We start from the raw sequence: 27047 nt of genomic DNA, 5'->3' as shown, positions 1-27047 counted from the left end.
AAGCCTCAACCCTTACTTTATTATTCATCCCCAAGATCTAAATAACTTTAAAAGTTCACAGTCTTTACAAATTCTTACATATTAACATTTCAATCCCTTTAAAATATCCAATCTCTTTTAAAATTCAAAGTCTTTTTACAATTCTATTAAATTCTATTAATTCTATTTTTACAAGTCTATTAACTGTGAGCTCCACTAAAATACTTTCTTCCTTCAAGAGGGAAAAATATCAGGGCACAGTCACAATCAAAAGCAAACTCTAACCATCCAGTGTCTAGGATCCACTCACGATCTTCTGGGCTCCTCCAAGGGATTGGGTCACTTCTCAAGCTCTGCCCTTTGTGGCACACACCTGGTCTTCTAGGCTCCAGCTGTCTGTGCTCCACTGCTGCTGCTCTTCTTGGTGGTTATCTCATGGTACTTGTATCTCCAAAACACTGCTGTCTTCCATTGCATCAGGCTTCACCAATAGCCTCTCACAGGCTCTCTTCATGGTGCCAAGCCTCAACTCCTTTGCATGACCCCTTCAGTCCTAGGTCATCAATTGCAACTGAGACTGCACCTTCACTAATGGTCTTTCATGGCCTCTCACAGTGCCAAGCCTCAGCTGTTCTTCATGACCCCTTCGTGCCTTCAAAATCAGTATCACCTCGGTGACTCTTACACATTACCAAGTCCAGTGCAGCACAAGGCACAACCTTGGCTATCTCTGGGACACAGCCTCTTGGTGCTCTTAGAAAACACTTCCCAGAAGATTTCACCTCAATGATACTGGCCTCTTCTTAATCACTGCTAATTTCTTAGCTCCAGCTGACCATCATCAATAGTCCCAGTAATGCAAAGGTCTTGCTTTAGTAGTTCTGATATCTTGTTAATCACAGCTGATTCTTCAGCCCTGGCTAACCAAAACCACAGAATCTTCACAATCAAAAGAGCAATGGCTATGATAAGAGTCTTTAATCTTCCCTCTGAAATTTCACAAGGCAGGCATCCATCTTCTGCACTGTTCTCAACATTATCTTCCAAGATCCTATAGAACATCCCACGGAGCTCTTAACACTCAATGCCTCTTCTAGTTCAAAGTTCCAAAGTTCTTCCACAGTTCTCCCAAAAACATGGTCACGTGTCCACAGGAATACCCCACTCCTGGTACCAATTTGTCTTAGTCAGAGTTTCTACTGGGGAGGAAAGGGTTTATTCAGCTTACACTTCCACATTGCTGTTCATCACCAAAGGGAGTCAGGACTGGAACTCAAGTAGGTCAGGAAGCAGGAGCTGATGCAGAGGCCATGGAGGGATGTTATTCGCTTGCTTCCCTGGGCTTACTCAGCTTGATCTCTTATAAAACCCAAGACTACCAGCCCAGGGACGGTACCACCCACAATAGGCCCTCATACCCTTGATCACTAATTGAGAAAATGCCTTACTGCTGGATCTCATGGAGGCATTTCCTCAAGGGAGGCTTCTTTCTCTGTGATAACTCCAGCTTGTGTCAAGTTGACACACAAAACCAGCATATATATATATATATATATATATATATATATATATATATATATATATGTATATATTGCATCAGGCTTCACCAATCTCCACCACATTTGGAGTTGGAAAGATGGCCCAGCAATTAAGAGCACTTCCAGTGGACCCAAATTTGTTTCCCAGCATCCACATAGTTAGTGGCTCATAACCATCCAATACCCTGTTCTAGCCTCCATGGGTACCAGGCACACATATAGTATGCAAACGTACATGTAGACAAAAAACCCCATACACCTAAAATAAACAAGTAAATCGTTTTAAAATAGAAAAGTGTACTGAGTGCTCAGAGAAGTGAAACTGAGTTAGTTTTGGTTAAGACTTTGGGAGGCTGAGCATCAGCCTAGAATGGCAGGTGCCCCAACAGAGGCTTGAAATAGCACATGCTCAATCCTTTCTCCCCTCTTCTTGGTAACCAGGATGGAACAATCAACCAAGTCTTATCCATTCCACAGCCAGTTGCCTACAGTTGTCTTTTTCTCAATAAAAACTCTGCCTGGGCAGGTTCTTCTCTACACTGTGTATTATCCTTATTTTAAACCTTAGCAGCCTGTGACCTTGCAAACTTGACCTTGACCCTGGCTGTTAGCAATTTTCTACTCTAAACTTCTAATTTGGGGAGTAGCTTAGCAGAGTTGGGAGGGAGATAAACCAGCAGACGTTAGCTATCGTGTTTTTTGCTCATATATGGCTGAACATAAGCTGGCCCGAGGCACCTGTAAAAACGAACCATTAGATGCCATCTCTAATGGACATGAATTATTCTCCTCCATAGAAGAAGTTATGCCATCTGCAGGAAAATGAATATAATTGAAGATAATAATTGCCCTCGTCTCCTTTCTGTTACTGTGACAAACACCATAACCAAAAACAGCTTAGGAGAGAAAGGGTTTGTACGATTGTGAGGTCACAGTCCATTACTGAGGGAATTCCAGACAAGAATTCAAGCAAGAACTTGAAGGTGTGTCTGCTTGCTCCTCCACACAGCATCACCTCTAACCAGGGAACCTGTTCAAAGCCAAGGAACTTCAGCAGAAACCACAGAGGCAGCTGCTTGCTGGCTGGCATAATGGCATATGCTTAGCTAGCTTTCTATACAGACCAAGACCACCTACACAGGGAATGGTGCTGCCCACAGTGGGCTGGAACCTCCTATAACACAGGCTTTAAGTCAATCCCCCATACATATGCCCATAGACCAATAAGAACCACGTAATTACTCAACTGAGATTCTCTTCTCAGGTGACTCAAGATTGTGTCAAGTTGATGATTAAAGCTAGGACATTAGTTATCATCAAATTAGGCCAGTCTGTGAACAACTATCATGTTCTCTCTAGTCTGTGATTTCTAAATTTTATACATAAAATCCCATATGTACATACAGTGTGGAAGTGAGTTGGAGTTGCCTAGGGAAGCAGAGATAATGGGAAAGGGTGCAAAAAGGGAGGGAGGGGGTTTAGGGGGAATATGCCCAGTGTGCAGTATATTCTTGCTTGAAATTTTGTAAAAAAAAAAAAAGTAAGACAATAGCAACAAAAGAATTTATTCTTTTGTCAAGAGCTTCTCTAAGGGAAAATAACAGGGGAGTTACGATGTCAGCCAATCCCACGTGTGTGCTAATGACCGTAATCAGACATTACTCCACACACTTAAGGGATTTCATGGAAGATGAGGAGGGGCAACATTGTAGCAGCCCCTGAGGAAGGACAGGCTCACGGGAGGGAGTTCCTATAGCTGGAGAGTCAGAGGACAGACATATTGGAATGAAGAAGAGGAGTCTGGGGACCAGTGAGACGCGGCTCAACTGCTAGAGGTGCAGATGGAACCATAGTTTGATCTGTCAAACCTGTATAAAGGTAGAAAAAGAGAACCAATTCCACAACATCAGCCTCTGGCCTCACAGTCTTGCTGAGGCATGTATGCTACACCCGCACATGCATGCAATAATAATAATAACAATAACAACAACAACAATAATAATGATGATAATAATAATTACATTTTAAATTTTTTAAATTGAAAAAAAAAGCATAAGGTTTATTTGTCCTGTGGTATTCTAAGGCGTTTCCATTGCATATGTTAAAACTTGGTTGATTTTTAAGGCTTATGGTGGACTCAGACCTTAAAAGGCCAGAGTATATAGGAGTGGTGACACATGCCTATAACCCCAGCAGGTGGGGTGAGAGATACCTCAGTGCACAAGGGCACTTACTCTGCAAGCCTGAGGACCCAAGTCAAACCGCTCGGAACACACATTCAAACAAACAAACAAATAAATAAAAGCTAGATATGTCTTAGGGCATGTGAACCCTGACATTTTACAGTGGAGACAGCTGATCCCACAAGCTCATTACCCAGTCAGCCTACCCGAAGTGCCAATCTTCCAGGTCCATGAGACAGAAGGCAATCGAGGGAGGCTCCTGGCATCCTTCTCTGGTTTCCATGCACACAGGCAAATGCATCCTGCATCAAGGTGCACACATCACGTGTTCATACACAAAGTGCACACAAACAAAATTAAATGAAAACTATTTCAAAGTCACCTTTGGCTACACCACAAGTTCAAGACCAGCCTGGTCTTCCTGAGACCTTGTCTCAAAAAGGGACCGGGTAGGCTCAGTAGGTAAAGTCACCTCTATGTAATGGCAAAGACCTGAACAAGAGTCCCCAGAGCCCACAGAAAGCCAGGCATCGTACCACATATCTGTAATCCCAAAGTGAGATGGATGATAGAGACAGGCTAACTTCTGGAAGCTCCGGCGGGCCAGCCTAGCAAAATAACAAGAGACCTTGTCTTGATTAAAATGTGGAAGGCTAGGACTAACAGGAGAGCTGCCATCTGACCTTCAAACACATCCTGGGGCACATGCACAGCCGCCGTGACATATGAACACACACACACATGCACTCACACATATACACACGTGCATACACACACATGCACACATGCACATACACATACAGACACAGGAACACACACACACACAGGAACTCACATGCATATAAGATAAAATGAGGCAGAGTGGGGAGAAGAGGGGGTGAGAGGATAGACTATCTCTCCTCAATGACCATGGAGTGGTCAAGTTGTCACTTCAGGTTGCTGTCATGACAGGTTTAGCTGACCAGTCCCTGCAGCCGCCTCTCAGATAATGAAGCATGCATTAGGAGCAAGCTTGGAGAGTTTTATGCACTTGTGGTCTACGCTATAGAAAAGAGAAGGAGGACGGGTGTAGAGAAGGCGGGGAGAAACGTCACGACAGTTCCTTGTATGTATAATGACTTTTCCTCTGTGTGTCACAGTGGATGTTCGATGAATGCTCATCACTAAAGGGAAAGACAGGTGTAATGTGTCAGGGAAATCCCGGGGAGAAGCCTGATGCATTAGTGGTGATTCACTGTGTCTGTTTCCATGGATGCAGTCATATTTGGCCTGGATTCTAAAATCATCCAGCCTCTGCTTCTAGTAAAAGAGAGATGTCACTAGGTTAGGAGTGATGGGGCTCCTTTGAAACACATGCTTCTGCTTGCTTGATGGCAGCTCACGTTCGCAATTCTTTCCCTGTATTCTGGAATCCCAGGAGATGTGATGTACTACCTCAGAGAGCCCATGAACATGGCCTATGGAGGTACCAGGTTGCTGCATGATGGAGCTGGTGGGTGACACCAGTTGGTGGTTGAGTATTTCATACAGAGTCTGGGTAGGGCGGGTCACGTTAGATTACATCAGAAGGTCTCTGTCCTAATTAGCTTTAATTGTCAATGTGACATGCTCTAACGTCCTTTGAGATGTTGGCCAAAAGTTAAAAATTGCCTAGATAAGATTGGCCTTGTGTATGTATATGGAGGATTGTCTTAATTAATTAAAAAAAAATTTTTTGAGTCAGGATCTCACTATGTAGCCTTGGCTGGCCTGGAACTCCAGGCTGGATTTGAACTCACAAAGATCCGCCTGCCTCTGCCTCCATACCCAGCTATCTTAATCTTTGATTGATATAGGAGGACCCAGCCCACTGTGGGCAGCCCCATTCCCTAGGAAGGTGGCCCTGGTCTGTGTGAGAAAGCTATGTATAAGCCTATGAGCTAGTGAATAGCCTTCCTGCATGGTTTCTGCTTCAATCTCCTGTTTGCGCCCCTGTCCCCAACTTCCCTCAGTGATGGACTGAGACACAGAAGTATACACCAAGCACCTCCTTTTCTTCCCTCCCTTACAAAACTTCTGGTCAGAGTGTCTTACCACAGCAACAAGGACAGATCTAGAGCTGCCTCTCTGAGGAGATGACATCTGAGAGTTAGATACATCAAGAAAATGCTTGTGGGGCTGGAGAGATGGTTCAGTAGTTAAGAGCACTGATTGCTCTTCCAGAGGTCCTGAGTTCAGATCCCAGAAAACACATGGAATCTGATGCCCTCTTCTGGTGCGTCTGAAGACAGCAACAGTGTACTTATATACATTAAGTGAATAAATAAATCTTAAAAAAAAAAAGAAAGAAAGAAAGCGCTTGTGGCTTGAAGGTGAAATGTGGCCCCCTCCCCTCACAGACTGTGTGTTTGAACATTTGGTTGACATCCCAGTTGGTTGAGCTTTTTTTGAAGGCTGTGGAACCTATAGGAGTCACTGACAAAAGGAGGTCACTGTGGGGAGATGATAAGGTTTTATAGCCCATCCCCCACCACCTGTCCACACTCTGCTACCTGGCTGCGTATGAAATGTGACTGGATGCGCTACCCTTCCAAAGCCAGGCCTTCCTCACCGTCATGGACTGCATCCCTCAAACAGCAGCCCAAATAAACGTTTCATCCCCTAAATTGCTCCTCATCAGGGATTCAGGAAAGTAACACGGGAAGGCAGATTTGAGGAGATGTGGATGGAGTCTGGAGGCAAGGTCCACAGCACACGCAGGGCTGGGGGGGGGGGGGGGCGCAGGCCGGAGTCTAATGACTGTTCAAGATCTGAGCAGCTGGGGCACTCGAGGCCTTAGGAAGGACCCTGGCTTTGCATCCTAAGGTGATGGAAATGCGCTGGCAAGGAGGGTTGGGGTATCAAGCTAGGCAGGGCTGCACTAGAAAGACAAGCGTGGGCCATTAGAGGGTCCTTGGTAGAAGTCTGGGCCAGAGAGCATGGTGGCTTACGCTAAACTAGGAGCAAGAAGGGGGCGGAGCTGGATACGCCTAGGAAGAGACTAGGTAGGGCTCACTTTGAGTTAGAAGAGTTGGGGAAAGGTAAGAATCCTGTAACTGACTTTTTGGCCTGGGGAGCTGAGTGCATCCTGGTGCTGCGTCTGGACGTGAGGAAGACACGATGAGGAAGCAACTGGTTATTGTCCTTTGGGGATTGGGATAGAAAGTTGAGCGTGAGCCCTGTTTCAGCCCAATTAATTTTGAGGTCCCCATTAGGCATGCAGGAGGAATTCCAAGCAGAGCTTGAAAGGCACAGTTGTGAAATTCTAGAGAGGCCAGGCCTAGAGAAACAGAGCCAAGCTCTCCAAGGGAGTTGGCAGCTCCCAGTAAGCACTGCCTGGCACCTCAAAGCCGCGTGCACCTGAGTGCACGGGGATCAAAAGATGTCAGCGTCTGTTATGACCTAAGTGATGGATGCCACGAAGTCACACTATGTGACAGATCTCACAGGGGAGGTTTACTAGCAGGGAGGGGTATACAGAGGCTGCCTCTGAGCAAAGGTGGAGGGAATAAGAAAGCGGGGAGAGGAGGCTCACGCACAGAGGGAAGTTAGGCCTTTTGTGGCAACAGCGAGAATGTGTTACATCTTGGCAGCCAGTGATGATGTGTCCTGCGCTAGGTCGCTGGGGCAGACGGTAGAGATGCCTGGTTGCTAACAGTGTCCCCGCTGCAGCTCTACTGACGGTGTTTTCCTGTTCCCATCTCCTTTTAGACAAGGTGCAACGCCTTCAAGCCCATAGTCAGTCTCTTTATTCCATTGCTGCAAACCAAGAACTCGTTGACATTTTCTGCTGGCAAGCGCCTTTTGCTCAAGAAATACTTTGGAATGTCTGTGCACACGTTTATGCATGCTTGTGTGCGCATGTGAGAGCACACGTGCCCATTTCTGTATGGGTGCAAGTGGGGGTCAGAGGTCAATATTCAGTTTTCCTCAATTGCTTCTCCTCCGTGTTTTTTGACACAGGATCTCTCACAAAGCCTGGAGTTCACTGATTCAGCTAGACCGGCTAGCCAGCCAGCTCCACAGATCCTCCCGGGCCCACTGGACTAATTCTTGATATTCATAACTTTTACCATTTATTATAAACAAAAGTAAATTGGCAGACTAGTGAGCTGTATATGGTGCTTTTGCATAAAGAATTAGGTTTGGGGGTAAACATGATATAGCATCTGCAGTGTTCTTTAGAGCTGATACATGCTTTGCTTTTATAGTGGTCATTGCTACAAATGCTACTATACACAATAAAAACAAATGAGCAAACAAACAAAAAACAAAACCCAGAAGTATGTTTAGCGACATTTCAGAAATTGCTGAAAATTCTGTCTTAATCCTAAGTCAAAATTCATTTAACAATTTTTAAATTATATTATTTTTAAATTACATACATATGAGAATGTGGTTTGCACATGAGCTAAGGTGCCCCTGGAGGCCAGAGGCATCAGATTCCCTGAAACTGGAGTAACACACAGTTGCAAACTTGGAACAAAACTCTAGTCCTTCTTCGAGAACGGGGAGAGCATTATACGCTAAGCCATCTCTCCAGCCCCTCGTTTAGAAGCTTTTTATTAAACCCAAGTCAGAAACTCAAACAGTAATCTTCAAAACCAAATACCCTGACACAACACTGTCCAGAGACACACTCATTTGATACTTACATGCTGAAGAATTATAGGAGGCAAGCATAGAGAATCTTCGTTTTCTATAACTAAAGCATTATTTTCCTATAAGAATGCAAAACATGGGGTTGGGGATTTAGCTCAGTGGTAGAGCGCTTGCCTAGCAAACGCAAGGCCCTGGGTTAGGTCCCCAGCTCCTAAAAAAGAAAAAAAAAAAAAGAATGCAAAACATGGGGCTGGAGAGATGGTTCAGTGGTTAAGAGCACTGACTGCTCTTCTGGAGGTCCGGAGTTCAAATCCCAGCAACCACAAGGTGGCTCACAACCACCTCTGTTGTGATCTTGGCGCCCTCTTCTGGTGCATCTGAAGAAGAAAGCAACATACATAAAATAAATCATATATAATACATAAACTTTTTAAAAAGATTTATTTATTTATTTTATGCATATAAGTAACTGTAGCTGTCTTCAGACGCACCAGAAGAGGGTACCAGATCCCATTACAGATGGTTGTGAGCCACCACGTGGTTGCTGGGAATTGAACTCAGGTCCTCTGGAAGAGCAGTCAATGCTCTTAACTGCTAAGCCATCTCTCCAGCCCAATATATAAACTTTTAATGGACAGTAAAATCACTGAAGTCTGTTATATACAATTGAACCAGACTAACATGCTTCAGACAGTGTTCATGGACAAACAGTTCAAAGCATGACTGCAAGTCCTTCACTGCCAGGGCTGCGGTGAGGTTAGTCACACGATGCAGTATGAGCAGGCCCCACTGGAAGCACCTCCGATTCATTATGTGTTTCGTTTTGAATTAATTGCAGACTTTTCATGACCTTCAAACTGAGTTACCACATATGGCTCCCAGTGGGTGTGACCTGTGGTTTAGGAAGCAGGCCTTTAAACATGAAGAGGCAGTTCTTGGAACAGTAATCCCATTCATCGAATTCATCCCTGTGGAGGCTCACGGATGACAGCATGGAGTCTGCACACCCGCTCAGCTGCTCTTCAAAAAAATCAAGCAGTGTTCTATATTGTGTACATAAGCGCCCTCTACTGTTCAGAGCGGGTGTGTCCATTAATGTGGATTCTTCAGTTGGATGGTAAATAAGTACTTAATCACAGTCATCTTAAACGTTTGTGAATGACGTTCTTGCGGGACCAGGGAGCGTCGGGGGGTGGGGGATGCCACGTGTTGAATAATTTTAAAGCAATTTCATTGGCCATAATTAAAAACAAATCCTCTATTTTTCCTATTTCTTTTTTTTTAAACACTCGTCTTTATTGACAAAATGGGCTCCTCTTCAAAACACTCACAGATGTTAGCTACTTAAAGTTGTTTGTTTTTTTTTTTTTGGTTTGTTTTGTTCTTTTTTTACTGTGGGGGGAGAACAAGGGGATGGAAAAGTGTTGCTAAAAACAAAGCAATCTTTCAACATTCACAACCTTAAAGTTATATTCAGGAGGACAAAGAATCAATAATTTTGGGGTTGGGGATTTAGCTTAGTGGTAGAGCGCTTGCCTAGCAAGCGCAAGGCCCTGGGTTCGGTCCCCAGCTCCGAAAAAAAAAAAAAAAAGAAAAAAGAAAAAAAAATCAATAATTTTTTGTAAAAATAATTACTTTTGGGGTTGGGGATTTAGCTCAGTGGTAGAGCGCTTGCCTAGCAAGCGCAAGGCCCTGGGTTCGGTCCCCAGCTCCAAAAAAAAAAAAAAAAAAGAAAGAAAGAAAAGAAAAAGAAAAAGAAAAAAGAAAAGAAAAGAATTACTTTTCAAATACCGTTTTACAGGAGAACTACTCAATGCATTGACTCTACCTCAGCTCAACTGTGCAGCCTTTCTTCTTTTTAAAAGATACGGGATAAAACTAAATAAGGAATGCACCACTAAATTAAGAGATACTCTCCAAAACCAATAGAAGAAAAATCTTAGAAATAAATTCACTTTTGTATAAAGCAGTAAGGCCTCTGGATGAGAACCGTTTAACACGGCTTTCTGCGTGGTCACTAAGATGGGCGCAGGAGTGAGAGGATGAATGGGACACAGACCCAACCTCGCTCCGCCTTTTTCCCTCTGGTCTGTCCGGGACACTGGCAATGAGACAGCAGCGCAATGGATAACCAGTGGCCCTAAGCTGGACCCATTAGAACGGAGACGCCAAGCCACTGAGTTACAGTGAGAGTTCCCAAGGCCCTGCTGAGCACTGCCGTTTCAGACTTACCATTGGCTTCCTGGGTCTCACATAGGGCACCCTGAGTACTCCCAATAAACGCTGGAAAGCCTAAATGACCCCAGTTTTAAGAGTAAGTTTGCTGTGGCTTTCTGAATGGAAGACTTTGCCCTAAGTCTTATCCTTCCGGGTGAGTGTCAGGGTTAGCATAGCTTACGTTCACGAGGCTTCCGCCTTGGTGCTCACCTGTCAGCTTTCCCGTTTGGTCGGTCTTCATCAGAGGGTTCACGGTTAAAGGCTGTAGGAATACGTCGCTTGCGTTGCAAATGGAAGGAATATACTTATACCCGGTTCCCATAACTCTTAGCTAGTCGTTATCCTTGAGTTGCCTGAGCATATGCAATACCATCTCAGGAAGGAAAATGGTGCAGCAAATAATTGGGGGTTTCTACCCCGCCTCTAATCATTTAGCTCCCAAATAAAAGACATAAAACCTTTATGTTTATAATAAGCCCTAAAGCATCGAAGGTGGACAGATATCAACCCTCTATGCTACTTTGTCTACTTCTCTGTCAATAACCCGAGATATCACTTGCCATGTTCCGTCTGGGCTGCTCCTACTCCGACAGGCTAGCACTCATGGCCATCCGCTCACAGTCTACCTACCCCATGGCGCCTTCTTCCTCCTTCCTTCTCTCTTCCTCTGTGGTCTCTGCCTCAGACCCCAAGGCCAGAAACTGAAGCCCCACCTACCTCTCTTCTGCCTAACTACAGGCCGTAGGCATCTTTTCAACCAAGAGTTTTAAATTAAGGAGTGAGGTTTGCACAGCAAAAGCTGGCGGGTTGGGGATTTAGCTCAGTGGTAGAGCGTTTGCCTAGCAAGCGGAAGGCCCTGGGTTCGGTCCCCAGGTCCGGAAAAAAAAAAAAAAGCTGGCATACATGAGAATTCACTCATCTTGAGGCAACCAGACCTTGGGATACAGAATTTCGCATTACAATACGTAGCAGCAGACCAAACCACAGCACAAAGAGAAGGACTATACTTTCTAAGAAAGATGGCCATCTATAGACGCATTTAGTAGGTTAAACCGCTTTGAAAGATCACGTTTTTGGTTCTCTGTTAACAGTAAAACCGGCTCCTCCTCTCTATTTGATATTTAAGACTACAAGACAGCTCGCCAGTGGACAGAGTTGACATACTTAATGTAACAAAATAGGTATGGTCATCTCCAAGTAAATTTGGAATTCCTTTTTGTTATTTTAGAAATTACTCTTTGAAGGCCCTGGGTTCCGTCCTCAGCTCCAAAAAAAGAAATTACTCTTTGGAGCTGGAGAGATGGCTCAGTGGTTAAGAGTACTGGCTGCTCTACCAGAAGACCTGGGTTCAATTCCCAGCACCCACATGACAGCTCACAACTGTCTCTAACTCCTGTTCCAGGGGATCTGACACCCTCACATAGACATACAGGCAACCAAATTACCAACATACATAAAATAAAAATAAAACTTTCTTAAAGATTAATTTATTTTATTTATATGACTACACTGTTGCTATCTTCAGACACACCAGAAGAGACCATCAGATCTCATTACAGATGGTTGTGAGCCACCATGTGGTTGCTGGGAATTGAACTCAGGTCCTCTGGTAGAGCAGCCAGTACTCTTAACCACTGAGCCACCTCTCCAGCCCCAATAAATTTTTTTTTAAAGAAATTACTCTTCAAATTCTTTTTTTTTAAAGATTTATTTATTTGTTTTATACACGTGAGTACACTGTAGCTGTCTTCAGACACACCAGAAGAGGGCATCAGATCTTATCACAGATGGTTGTAAGCCACCATGTGGTTGCTGGGAATTGAACTCAGGTCCTCTGGAAGAGCAGTTGGTGCTCTTAACCGCTGAGCCATCTCTCCAGCCCCCTACTCTTCAAATTCTTAAAAAGTAGATGCAGATTCCAAAAGCAAGGTTCTGGATCCAAGTCTACTCTCCATTTGGTTTTTATAACCTATGAGGTTTTGCCTACAACCTGTGTCTTAGAAAATGGCAGCAAATCCTCTGTTTTGTTTAAGAAAGCAACATTGAGTAAGAGAAATCAGGTGCTTTGACATTCAAAACTTACTCTTTTTCACCGTGAATTACCCAAATCTAGGAATTTTATTCTTGTCAATTTCTGGTTTAAAGAAGATTGAAATACTACTAACCCTTTATAAAATCTTTATGAAAATTCATCAAAAACTTTTGAGAAACGTTATCATATCTGTATGTGTGATGTCTTAGAAAATGAATACAGTGGTGTTTAAAGTGGGCCCAGAGGAATGAATGGCATTGGTAGACGCCAGTCAACGGAGAGAGCAGAGATAGCAAAGAGTATGCCAGAGAGGTGGGGATTCACAGTCTGGGGCGGGGCTGGCAGTGGGGCCCCTAAAGACTGGATGCTGAGCTGTGTGATCGGATCTGAGCTCTAAGGGTGCCCCAAAAGGCATATCTGGTACACCTGAAGGGAGAAGAAAAGCCATCAAAGGACCTCTTACAACCCATCCACAGACACCGGGTCCCCAGATAATGTCACTGCAAGAGCAAGAAAAAGCAACAAGCAACACGGAGAGGAAAGGATGAGAAAAGAGGACGGTTGACTGGAAAGATGGAGAACCACTTCATAAACTGTCACACATGCTTTCAAAAAGGTCAGTTGTTCAACCATAACCGTATCTCGTGTCAGGCTTTTCTGTGTATACTCCTTCTCCTCTCTGTTCTCTGTTACGTTTGGAAGTGTAGGTGTGTGTGTGTGTGTGTGTGTGTGTGTGTGTGTGTGTGTGTGTGTGTGTGACAGAGAGAAAGACAGACAGACAAACAGACAGACAGAGACAGACAGAGACAGACAGATGGATGGACAGGAAGACAAACTGACAGACAAATAGAAAGACAGACAGACTGACTGATTCACTGTGTAGTCCTTGATGGCCTGGAACTCACATGTAGAGTAGGTAGCAGGCCTTAAACGCATAAAAATCTGCTTGGCTCTGCTTCCAAAGTACTGGGACTAAAGGTGTGTGCACAACCAAGAGGAATTTGAGAAAGCCTGACAGAGCAACAGTCCAGTCTTAAGCATACCCCGATGCTTAGTTCAAACTGGAAGGGCTAAGGGAGTTGGGAGAAAGAAAATCTAGTTCTCAGAGAGCGAGTTCACCATCCACCACTCGCTCCATTCAGTTGACCCCTTTTAAAACATATCCCATGGTGCTGATGCTATACAGTCTATCTTGGGAAGGACTATGACAGTCAAAGAGAGCTGTGCATGTAGAGTACAGTGTGGATGCTCACGAAGAAGAGGAAAGGCACCGCCAAGAGAGGAGAGGACCAGAGGGGAGAAGCCACATGGTATCCCTACTCTTCTGTAAGCCGTCGTGGACCTCAGACTAATTTCTGCCCTCTTCCAACCCTGTCAACCTGAGTCGGCTGCTTTAGCTCGGGGGCATCTGTTTTCTCACATGCTGTACGTTACCTATGGAAAACGACAGCTCCTGCACCGAGATGCTGTGATTAGGACTAAAATGATGATGCAACGTAAAGCACTTTGCACAGTCAGGCCTTGTACGGTGCAGCAAGGGCGGAGGGGAAATGTGAACATCTAAGGGGTGTGGAGGGTGGCTGCAGCGTGGGGTGGCTGCAGCATGGGAAGGGCCTTTAACTTAGAGAGGTGTAGGTGTTCTGGGAAAGGCAAAGTTTCCTAAGAGGTGGTTTATTTGTTCATTTTTCTACTGCTAAATATATCATTTAAAATAAATAAGGAATATATATGCATACACACATATGTCTACTACAAATATATAACGAACACATAAGTATTCTCTTACATGAAGGAGTCAAATAATAAGAAACCAGCGTTTGGGGTGTAGCTTAAGGACAAAGCATTTGCTTAGCGTGTGTGGGGCCACCAACCCGTCCCCGGTACAACCAAAAGAGAGGACTTGGGTACTGTGGTGTTTACAGTCTGACTAGCTAGCTAAGGAACTGACAGTCACTCATGCAGTACATCACCTACATAGCTGAATTCCCCGAAATCCCACCCTGGTTCCCCTCCATCCCTCTCCCTCGAAGGGAACTACCCTATCTGATCTGGTCTGTCTCTATTGTGGTTGGTTGGTGTATCTACCTGCTTCCCTGAATGTATCCATGGTTCGACTACTTCTAAACAGCATATAAAGAGTGTTATGAACTTGTTTGTCTGAGACGTTGTTGTTGCTCAAGTTCAGGCCCTAGAGAAACTACTGAAGGGAGGTGTCAGCGCTATCCACTCATTGGCCCTAATTCTGCTTTGTGAGCTCAGTTTCATGTATTCTTTGGCCCCTGGGCCTGTAGATGGGTTCTTTATTTATGTATTGATTCTAGCACACATGATGCTAAGGCCAAGGTGTTAGCATTCTAAGCTCCACCCCCACAGCTACCTGGCAACAGCCAGGTGTGCCTGACTCAATAAAAGGGGCTGCTTGCCCCCTCTCTTGCACTTGCTCCTGCTTCCTCTTGCTCTCTCTTGCCCCTTTGTTCCTTCTCTCTCCATTCCCCTCCCCTCTTCTCTCCAAGTGCTCATGGCCGGCCTCTACTCCTCTATTCCTCCCCTCTTCTACTTCTCTACTTCTCTACCTCTCTCTCTGCCTCTCTGCTGGCTCTCTCTCTCTCTCTCTCTCTCTCTCTCTCTCTCTCTCTCTCTTTCTGCCTTTCTCTGCCTCTACTACCCTCTTAACTCCCCTCCCCATGCCCTGAATAAACTCCATTCTATACTATCCTCAGGAGAAAGGGATGTCTACCCACCAAGGTACCCCCTTTCCTCAGACCTCCATAGAACATATCCCCACTCTCTTTATCCTTTTATAAACACAACATTGGTGCCGAAACCCGGGACATATCCTCTCTTTATCTTTTATAAACACATCACAAGGGTTGAGCTCAGTAGTAGAGCACGTGTTCAGCTGGTGTAGGGCTGTGAAGAGAAGGGCCTTGCTAGGTAAGGTGAGCGGGCGAGCAGAGGACACCATTAGGTGCCTTCCTGGAAAGGGTCTGGGATCTAGTGAGACGCACACTCCTTTTGAGGTAGAATGCGCACAGTTTTGCTCATGGATACGAATTACTCCTTGTGCTGCACCCAACAGCACGCACAGTTCTCAGAAGAGGAGAAAGTGAAAGACTTAGGAAAGCCAATACCTGTCCCTGGTCTATTGAGAGGATCTGGCTGCAGAAAAGGTATCATGCACCTTCAAACCTAGCTTAAGATGTCTGTTACTCAGGCATCCTGATCCACGCCACCGGATACTCTACAGCACAGCAGATAATGGACAGGAACCTATAAAGCTAGACATATGTTGAGTTCTGTTTACAAGTAAGAACAGGTGACATGACTAGACCATATGGTACTTCCTGGTGACAACTTGAGTCTTATTAAACTGAAAACAGTTGGGGCTATAGGACTTTCCCCAAACCATGGGCTTCCTTCACTTTCCTACACAGCAAAACAAGGCAGAGGGCAGCTGAGGAGGAAGATAGGAAGAGCAGGAAGCATAGGCAGGTTTCCTGGGGGGAGCAGCTTCCTGTGAGGACATCCACTGCACAGGTGGCATGGCCTCAACCTCATCAGCCATGTTATTTTGTTTGACCAAGGACTGAGGAGACAGGGACGAGAGCCTCTTTCTCGGCTCCCTCGTGGCTAGTCCAACTGCTTTGGTAGAAATATGGACCTCAGTAGCAGGTGATACCATGAATCATTACCATGTCCCCACTAATTAAGAAAGGAGAAAGACTCGTAAGTCACCGGGGACCAATTGCAGATGTGTTGATGCTGCGGCGCGGCCCCTGTCAGCCAGCAGATGCTGATGGTGAGGTACGGCCTGTCTCTGAGGATTTTGATGGTGCAGGGCAACCCCTGCCTCCGAGGATGCTGGCGTGGCTTTTCTTAGGGTCTCAGCAGAGTCTTTAATTTGGGACAACTGCAGAGCACAGGGAAGACTAAGAGAGGTGATCGCAGAACCTTCTGTCTCAGGAGTTGAGACCTGGGGAAATAACTCAGTTGGTAAAGTCATCGCCTTAAAAGCACGAGGACCTGAGTTCCATTCCCAGAACTTACGTTCTCAAAGAGCTGAGTATGGCAGCACATTTGTAATCCTGTCACTGGGGGAGGGAGGGGTCTCTGGCCAGCCTACGTGGTGAGTTCCAGGCCACTGAGAGACCTTGTCTCAAAAAAAAAAAAATACCATCTATATATATGTCTGTGTATGTGTTAGTGTGTGTGTGTGTTAGTGTGTGTGTGTTAGTGTGTGTGTGTTAGTGTGTCTGCGTGTGTTAGTATGTGTGTGTTAGTCTTTGTGTTAGTCTGTGTGTTAGTGTGTCTGTATGTGTTAGTATGTGTGTGTTAGTCTGTGTGTTAGTGTGTGTGTTAGTGTGTGTATCTGTGTGTGTTAGTGTGTGTGTTAGTGTGTGTATCTGTGTGTGTTAGTGTGTGTGTATCTGTGTGTGTTAGTGTGTGTGTTAGTGTGTGTATCTGTGTGTGTTAGTGTGTGTGTGTATCTGTGTGTGTTAGTGTGTGTGAATCTGTGTGTGTTAGTGTGTGTGTGTATCTGTGTGTGTTAGTGTGTGTGTATCTGTGTGTGTTAGTGTGTGTGTTAGTGTGTGTATCTGTGTGTGTTAGTGTGTGTGTATCTGTGTGTGTTAGTGTGTGTGTATCTGTGTGTGTTAGTGTGTGTGTTAGTGTGTGTATCTGTGTGTGTTAGTGTGTGTGTGTGTATCTGTGTGTGTTTGTGTGTGTTAGTATGTGTACATTAGTGTATGTTAGTATGTGTGTGTTAGTGTGTATCTGTGTGTGTGTGTGTATCTGCATGCTTCCCTATATGTACTCCTGGTTCGACTTCTAAACAACATAGAACTTGTTTTTCTGAGTCTTTGTTGCTGTTGAAGTTTAGGTATATATATATATATATACTTGAACATATATATAATATATATATATATACATATATACATATATATGGTGGATGGCATCTCTGGACTCCACACAGGCACATATGAACACACACACACACAAACACACACACACACACACACACACACACACACACTACAACCACCACCACCACAATACCCAAAACTTAATCTCTTGTAACTCTAGAGTCTAGAGTCTGGAAGTCCTAGTTCAGGGTGGTGGTGCATTCAGTTCTAATGACAGCCTTCTTCCACTCTGTGAACAGCTGACTTCTAAGAATATCTACACATGGTGGAAGGAGGGACCAGAGTGCTCCCTGGGGCCCTTTTATAGGGACGTGTGTCACATTCACAAGGGCTTCTCTTTCACACCCTCCTTACCCCTCAATGCCATCCCGAGGAAGGGGGTCAGTTTCAGCCTTTGAACTTTGAAGGAGGGATACACACCCATTTCACAGCGCCCTGTCATCGGTGTGCATGAGGAGAGTCGGAGTAATGGGAGTATAATAGCTGTGCTCACCCTCCGCAGAGCCTGAGAGCATTGCTACATGAATACATATATGGAGTGCATTGCCTCAGTGCATAGAATTCCATATAACAATTGCAACTGCAGAGACACAGATAAGGACACCCGTGACCTCTGAGGTCACGGTGTATATATATTTACACTTCAGGTCTTCAGGAAGCAAGAAACCTCCAGAGAAAAAAGTCTTAGAGGCTGAAGCCTCCTCCCTTCTAGGGAACACGGGAGATGATCAAGCTAATGTTTACCAACAGAAAAGAAAAATAGCCAACAGAGATTATCAGACATGTGTGGCTGTGACTATCTCGTCACCTCAGCTCAAAGGGAAATTCCCTCGGATTAACTTGACCTGGTGCCGGGTGACTTTTCCCTCTGCCCACTCCTACTGTACACACACACACACACACACACACACACACACACACACACACACACACGTGCTTGCGGAAACTCTTTCACATAGTTGTCCAGTGTGGTAAGATATCACCAGCCAGTCCTTCCTTCCCGCCTGGGGAGATTCTGTTCTCTCTGCACTCCCCTCTCTCATGCCTCTTAGAGACTGGAAGCCCAAGTTTGGGGTGCCCTACATTATTCAGGCCTCAGATGAGAGGAAGGAAAACACGGAAGACCAGCTGTGTGTGTGTCTCTGCTCTGATGGATAAGCCTGACCTCAGTCGTTCACTGAATGCATCCTCCTTGCATCCCTTGGGGATGAGCACTGCCGTTACATTGGTCCTGTTGTAGTCTGGACCTTCAATGTCACAAAGGTCCCAAAGGTGACCCTTCTGAGTGATGTTTGAATATGCAGGGTGAGGGGCCTTAAGACCTTAGGTCTTTGGGAACATGCCCTCAAAGGGGATTGTGGAATTACAGCCCCTTCCTCTCCCTCTTTGGTTTTTTGTTTTTTGGGGTGTTTGTTTGTTTGTTTGGGGTTTTTTTTTTTTTTTTTTTTTTTTGGTGTTCCAGTTCAAGCTTGCATTTCTTTTTAAATTGATTTTTACACTCCAGATTTTATTCCCCTCCCAGTCCACCCTCCCAAGCTTGCATTACTATAAGATGCCTTGCCACAGGCCCAAGGCCAGCCATCTACTGGAAATTCCTCTAGAACCAGTAGCCAAAGTAAAGTTCACTCTTAGTAAGCTAATTATCTTGTGTGTTTTATCATAGTGGTAGAAATCCGGCTGTTAGCGGGAGATATGTTCCGATGTTCAAGCATATGCCTCTGCAAATGCTTGAAAGGGTAGTCAGTGCCACTTTGGATACTGTATTTCATTTCCCATGTCCCCAAACCTCAACAAAATTTAACATCTAGATAGAGTGGGGGCTGGTGGGGGGGAGACACTCGGAATAAAATAGAACTCATAAGAAAATAGAACAACAATGATAATGGCATAGTATAATAAATAATAAAATTGCCAGGGCCACTATTCTTACACGTTGGAGACATTACTAAGTGAAACAGGAGTTACTTGGGGTGCCTGGATGGTTGTTATGGTAACTGAGATAGCTGCTTATTGACCAGTTGGTAATGTATACAGCATGGATACACTGGACCAAGTGGTGGTTCTCGCCCTCAGCCAGACACAGTGGAACAGACTGAACACACCGCTAAGCATATCCTCCGTCAGTGGGCAACACCCCCAGCCTTTTAGAGTCATTTGTAAGTCGTCCGCGAAGGGAATCCCCAAGAAAGAGTTCTACTGGATCACTCTGCACACACAAAGGTCTGAGACAGAAGGAAGTGAAGTGGTTCATTCAAGATCCTATGGCTGCTGAGTGCTAGAATAGGGCTCCACCTCAGAGGTCGTGGAAATCAGTCAAGGCCTCTTTCAACCTGCCCACATTAAGCAAAGACTCACATAAAGCCACACAGTAAGGAGCTGGAGAGCTGGCTCAGTGGTTAAAAGCACTGACTGCTCTTCCAGAGGTCCTGAGTTCAAATCCCAGCAACCACATGGTGGCTCACAATCATCTGTAATGGGATCTGATGCCCTCTTCTGTGTGTCTGAAGACAGCGACAGTGTACTCACATACATGAATAAATAAATTTTTTTTATTCTATAAAAAGCTAGGGGGCTGGGGATTTAGCTCAGTGATAGAGCGCTTACCTAGGAAGCGCAAGGCCCTGGGTTCAGTCCCCAGCTTCGAAAAAAAAGAACCAAAAAAAAAAAAAAAAAAAAAAAGCTAGACAATAGCAAGTTTATGAAACATTCCTACCTGATTCAGCTTATGAAACTATTTGAGGAACAGAAACTTGGTCAAAGTTGGTGCACTGAAGCTAAAGAGAAAGTTGAACGCTTGAAATAGGAAGGCCTATGGTGTGACCAAGAGCATGGAAACTTCAGCAGTTGCTTCTCAAAAATCTTCTACTCAGCCTTGGCAACTCTCAGTTCAAACACAGGCTTCTCCGTGAGACAATGGATATTGGAAGAGAGTAGTCATTTGCAAAATCACAGTCATTCTTCTGTGGCAGCTTCACAAAAGTCTGCTTCATCCATATCTCCACTCAATCCTTGAGGAGAGTGAGGAAGGGAGAAAAAAACAAAAAACAAAAAACAAAAAACAAAAAACAAAAAACAAAAACAAAAAAACGGCTTCCCAAAAGCATTCAGCTAAGGGCTGAGTTATGGCTCAACTAGTGGAGGCTTGCCTCACATGCACATGGTCCAGGGTTCAAGGTTCGGTATTGGATTAAAACCAGATATAGTGCTGCCAGCCTGTATCACAGAACTAAGACAGGTAGGGACGGAGGGATCAGAAACTCAGAATCACTCGTGACGATGCAGTAAGTTTGAGGCCTTCCTGGAATAACACCATAGCTTCTTTTATTATTCTCACCTTCCATATTTTCTAGTCTGCCATTGCACATCACAGAGCTTAGAGATACAATCCAGTTGACAGGCTTGGTTTCCTATTAGGAAAGCTCTTGGCTGTGTACTATGATCTGTGTATGGTTTGTCCTCTAAGGGTAAATGTGTTAGATCAGCAGTATGGTAATTTGAGAGAATGGTGGGGTGTCTCAGTCAGGGTTTCTATTCCTGCACAAACATCATAATCAAGAAGCAAGGTGGGGGGCTGGAGAGATGGCTCAGTGGTTAAGAGCACCCAACTACTCTTCCAGAGGTCCTGAGTTCAATTCCCAGCACCTACATGGTGACTCACAACCATCTGTAAAGAGATCCAATGCCCTCTTCTGGTGTGTCTGAAGACAGCTAGAGTGTACTTATATATAATAAATGAATAAATCTTAAAAAAAAAAAAAAAGAAGCAGCAAGTTGGGGAGGAAAGGGTTTATTCAGCTTACACTTCCACATTGCTGTTCATCACCAAAGGAAGTCAGGACTGGAACTCAAGCAGGTCAGGAAGCAGGAGCTGATGCAGAGGCCATGGAGGGATGTTTCTTACTGGCTTGCTCAGCTTGCTTTCTTATAGAACCCAGAACCACCAGCCCAGGGCTGGCATCATCCACAATGGGCCCTCTCCACTTGATCACTAATTGAGAAAATGCCTCGCAACTGGATCTCATGGAAGCATTTCCTCAAGGGAGGCTCCTTTCTCTGTGATAACTCCAGCTTGTGTCAAGTTGACACACAAAACCAGGCATTACATGGGGGTCTTTAAAAGGTGGAGCCAAACAGAAGATAACCAGGCCACAGAAAAGAATCTTTAAGAGAGAAACTTCGGGGTTGGGGATTTAGCTCAGTGGTAGAGCGCTTGCCTAGCAACCGCAAGGCCCTGGGTTCGGTCCCCAGCTCCAAAAAAAAGAAAAAAGAAAAAAAAAAAAGAGAGAGAGAGAGAGAGAAACTTCTCGGGTGTTTTTAAACATTCTACTAAATGTATCTGGTGTTTGAAAGGAAGTAAAAACAAAGAATAGAGCTACTTGGGTCTGAGTCACCCTCAGAATGGTACTGATGTGGATGTGTAGTTCTACCTGTCCATCCACCCACGCGTATATGTAACACTTATGATTAAAATCACATACATAAAGAGACAAAGACACAGCATTCCGTGTACAACGGTGTGTTATAGTACAATGTGACCCTCCGAGGAATATAAGTGTGTTTCCCTATTAAAAATCTAAATAGAGGGGCTGGAGAGATGGCTCAGCGGTTAAGAGCACCCGACTACTCTTCCAGAGGTCCTGAGTTCAATTCCCAGCAACCACATGGTGGCTCACAACCATCTGTAAAGAGACCCGATCCCCTCTTCTGGTGTGTCTGAAGTCAGCTACAGTGTACTTATATATAATAAATGAATAAAATCTTAAAAAAAAAAAATCTAAATAGAGCCTGAGGAGATGGCTCGGGGAGGAGAAATACTCCGGCACCCGAGTCTGAGGTCATGAGTTCAGGAGGATGCTGGGTCTTGTTGGCTGCCAATCTAGCTGAGCGCTCAAGGCCCAGTGCGAGATTTTTTTCTCAAGGGAGTAAGGCAGAGAGTAATGACAGAGGTATTAACTGAAAGACAAAAGTATCTTAGAAAATACGTAGAACGTTTCTAGTACAGAAATTATAAAAAGTGGTCATTATGAATTAGTAACATAAAAGCAAGCAAACAATGCTGTAATTTTGTGTCACAAACTAGTCAGTATGGCTCCGTCTCACAGTGGAATGGGCGGTGCATGTTCTCTTACAACTGCGCTGCTGGAGTGGTTCTAGTTTGCGGTCTAGGACTATTGCTATGAAAACCACAGGAGCACTGTGACCAAAAGCAACTCGGGGAGAAAGGGTTTATTTCAGCTTATGACTCTAAGGTCACACCTCATCCATGAGGGGAGACAGGACAGGAATGAGGAGGTAAAGAACTGAGCCAGAGGCCATGGAGGACTGCTGCTTACTGGCTTGCTCCCCATGGCTTGCTCAGCCTGCATTCTTAAACAACTCAGGGCCACCTTCCCAGGAGTTGTACCCCCAACAGTGGGCTGAGGCCTCCACCATCAATCATTACTTCATAAAATGGATCCCAAACTTTCCTACACGCTAATCTGATAGAGACGTTTTCTCAAGGGAGGTTTCTGTTAAGTTTCTAACTCTGGGTAAGTGGCTGAGGTGCCTATTTTACATATCAAAGCAGACCTGGGCTCCAGGTTCTCCCAGCATCCCTCAGTCCCTACCTGTTACAGCTGATATATGCTCTCCTCTACCCTGAACCCTCTAGCCCATGTGTTAGGCTGCCTTTCCCCCCGGAGGCTCTTCCCATTATAAGTCAGCCATTTTGGTTGCCTGCCCTGTTTTTGTATCGTGGGCCTCTTGGCTGCTGCAGCTGATTGTCCTCTCTCCCTTCTTCTTCCTCCTCCCCACATGGTTCAGGGTCATGACCACTCTGGACTCTCCCAGATGTGTCTGCCTCTGGCTAAGCTCTCCCACATCTCTATAATAAACTTTCACCCACAGTGCCTAGGAACAGTCATGTCCTTTCCTTTTTATCACTCTCTTTTTGTTTCATTCAGTTCCCTCTTCTAAAATGACTCTAGCTTGTGTCAAGTTGACAAAAAACAAAACAACAAAAACCTGACTCGAGTCAAACAAATGGGGTAATAATCATGCAAATTGGTAAAATCAATAAAAATAATTAGCGAAATTTAGCAAAAGTGACCATGTACATCCCATTATGATGGTTTGTTTCAGGATCAGTAATACGAGTCATTCTCAGGGGGAAAGAAAAAGGTCCTGTTTCCTTAGCAGTAGATTTGGGCATTTCCTTTACAGCTTAATGAGAAAGAGTTCAAACACTCTTTCACTAAGGCATGATACAGCGGAGGCCAGACAGCTGTGCTTCAGGTAACAGCTCATTAATGAAATGATTGCTAGAGAACAGTTTTCTAGGAAATAGATTCAGGAGAAAAGAAGCCTTGGGACACATACTTCAAGTGGGGGAGGGGAACCTCTGAATGATTCTGATAAATGCATGTGGGAAATGTCAGGTATTAAATCCTCCTCTGGCTGGGATGGAGATACTGTCACTTTGCAAAAGAAGTCAATGAAAATGTCACAGGTAATAAGAACAGAATCTGTCGATCTGAAGAGTAGCGCACACGTTAAAGATTTATGAACAGATGTCACGGCATTATAAAATGATAGGTGTTCCACCTAGGGGAGACAGACTCTTAGAATGGCAAGAATTATGGGAGAATCCTTGGATAATTTTAAGATGCTGTAAAGACAAATGGGCTAAAATCATCTGTCTGGACGCAGGCCCTTAGGAAAGCAATTCACTACAAGGAGATATGATGTAATAAAGGCAGCCAGAGGCTAATAGATCATCCTTGGCTATCACACCCACCCCATATCACAGAAGATGCAGCCATACAGAATGTTTACTCATTCTGTTTATGAGCCTGCTCTTTTCTTGGGCCTTGAACTATTTCCCCAGGGGAAAAACATGAGAGATTGTAGCTGATCCATCCAACACTTCCCCTTGACTTTTTTATCAGCACATATTTAGAAAACAAAATGTCCAGGATTGGGGTTGGGGATTTGGCTCAGTGGTAGAGCGCTTACCTAGGAAGCGCAAGGTCCTGGGTTCGGTCCCCAGCCCCGGAAAAAAAAGAAAAAAAAAAATGTCCAGGATTGAAAGGTCATCTTCAGGAATGAAACTGTATAAAAGCAGCCCAGTGGAAGCCTGGGTCGAACTCAGAAATATCTTAAAGACTGAGGAGAGCCGAGCACAAGACCTGGATACTTTGTTACCCAGAGGGGAGTGAGCCACTCTTCTTGTGCAAAGGAGAGGAGCATAAGCCATCTTTGAGGAGGGAAAGAAACCTCACCAAAAACAGATGGATCCACAGGGCTGGGCAATTGCAACCTATAACTTGTAATAATATTAATAATAATAACCAATAATAACTGAGCCTTATCAGTGATGTCATTAAGCTGGGTGAGCAGTTCTGTTGGAATCATTTCAGCTTCAGTTATCCGGTAGAAATGTGCATCTTGTTTGAATTGTAAGAGTTTGCTAGTTGGAGAAAGTGGCAAAGTATTTTCTCCTCTAGGCTCCATGGCCTCACCAGCCATGGGTAGCTGTCTAGGTTTACAGCACCAGGTATGAATTCCTCCCTATTACGTAGTCCCCGTTGCTGAAGATACCATGCACTTGAGACACAGGACTTGGAAAAACCATGCTGGATCTGACCTGGAACCCTGAGGTTGCCCAGACGAGACTTGAATAATAACAATACCAGTTGACATCCCAGCGTGGATGAGGGAATCTTTCAAGGCACCGCCTCTAGATGAAATCTACATCATTACTGATGAGAGAGAAAAAATCAGTGTTCTCCAGAAATGAGCCCCCTAATTGATTCAAGCGGTCAGCCCTTGAAACCTATGCAGACAAAAACACTTGTTTGCCTTCTTATAGCGCCCGAGACCAGCAATCATCCGAAAGGTGGCACTACCCACAATGAGCTGGCCCTTCTCTATCCGTAAATGGACCACGGGCTTGCTCAGCTGGGAACATTTTTCTCCACTGAGAAATATGTCAAGAGGGCATAAAAACTAGATAGCACACATAGGCAACAACAATGATTAGAGAAAATGAGGCTGTGGATGTGAGAGGGGGATGGGAGAGGCTGAAGGGGCAAGAGTGAAGGACAAATGGTGTAGATTCAGTACAAACATGAACTCTAAAAATAAAATAAAAAAATAAAACAAAAGGTACGCCGTTTCCTTCATGCTGTAGGCCTTACATTCCAGGCAAGTAGCTTAGAAATGTATCTTAGAATTCTGCTGTTTGTTCAGAAGGCTAAATAACATATTTCCTTTCCTTTTCTTTATTTTTTTTTTTAGATTTATCTACTTATTTTATGTATGTGAGTACACTGTTACTCTCTTCAAACATACAAAAAGAGGGCATCAGACCCCACTACAGATGGTTGTGAGCTACCATATGGTTGCCAGGAATTGAACTCAGGACCTCTGGAAGAGCTAGTGCTCTTAACCTGCTGAGCCATCTCTCCAGCCCGTAATAACGTATTTCAAGCCTTGTGAGCAAGGCATGCATTGTTTACTCTATCAGCAATTGTATCATTGACGTGTATATACATGAGGGAATCTGTGTTCTAATGAAACTTTATGTATAAAACAGTCAGTGGGCTGCATTTAACCATAGTTTCATTGCCCCTCATGAAATGAAACATCATACCCTGACATAACACATGCTTTCATGCATAATAGGCACAGACAAGCAAGATCAAGGTGACACAAATATTAGAAGGGAAATGCTTGAGAGAGATTACCTGCAGTGGTGGTGATAATAGCAGGAGCGAGACACCGTTGTTTCCTGTTTAAAAGCATATGGCTTATTAAAGGCCGTATTCTAAGACAAACACTTAAAATACTATCTCACTTATTTCTCAAAAAATAAAAAAGTCTCCTGGAAAGAAAGGTGATAGGAAGAAGGAGGGTGTGATGGTTTGCATATGCTTGGCCCAGGGAGTGGCACTATTAGAAGGTGTGGCCTTGTTGGAGGAAGTGTGTCACTGTGGGGTGGTCTTGGAGACCTTCCTCCTAGCTGCCTGGGGATGCTCAATCTGTTCCTGGCTTCCTTTGGGTGAAGATGTAAAACTCTCAGCTCCTCCTGTACCATGTCTGTCTGGATGCAGGCATGTTCCTGCCTAGATGATAATGGACTGAACCTCTGAACCTGTAAACCAGCACCAATTAAATGTCCTTTATAAAACTTACATTGGTCATGGTGTCTGTTCACAGCAATAAAACCGTAACAACGAGACAGTGACCTGAGAATGGTTGCATCCATTAGCACTCCCATGGACTGGGTTTCAGGAGCCGTGCCTGCTCCCTGTTGTGGGATATTTGATCACACTATGAAACTCGAGATTGTGTTCCAGTGTGGCTCGGCCTTTAGTACACACTTTTAATCCCAATGAAGATGCAGTTAGTTTAGAGAAGGAAGCAGCCATGTTTGGAAGTGATACCTCACTGAGTGGCCAACAAAGTGATGAATCAGAGAGAGATTTGACAGAAAAATAGGATATGCCCAACTCTCATGAGGAGAAGGAGAAAGAGAAAGGGAGCAGTGCAGAGAGAAGAGAAGAATTTT

General features: G+C 44.5%; 1 long non-coding RNA gene across 2 annotated transcripts in view; it reads right to left on the bottom strand.

Moving 5' to 3' along the window:
• The window catches only part of LOC134480969 (uncharacterized), a 30254-nt gene continuing 3207 nt past the window's right edge, over nt 1-27047 (bottom strand). Inside the window, exons 2-3 of one of the 2 annotated variants that reach the window (XR_015633730.1) lie at nt 8374-8697; nt 1-1275 (exon numbers count right to left, since the gene is read on the bottom strand). This is a non-coding gene — a long non-coding RNA (uncharacterized LOC134480969). Of the gene's footprint in view, nt 1276-7447; nt 8698-27047 lie in introns of those variants that run through there. The other variant, XR_015633731.1, reaches the window with a different exon arrangement.

This window comes from Rattus norvegicus, chromosome 11 (assembly GCF_021556685.1).
Source record: "Rattus norvegicus strain SHRSP/BbbUtx chromosome 11, alternate assembly SHRSP_T2T, whole genome shotgun sequence".
In the NCBI taxonomy this organism is placed as follows: domain Eukaryota; kingdom Metazoa; phylum Chordata; class Mammalia; order Rodentia; family Muridae; genus Rattus; species Rattus norvegicus.
The sequence above is the reverse complement of the archived record's forward strand: the minus strand, read 5'-3'. Positions and strand labels throughout refer to the sequence as shown.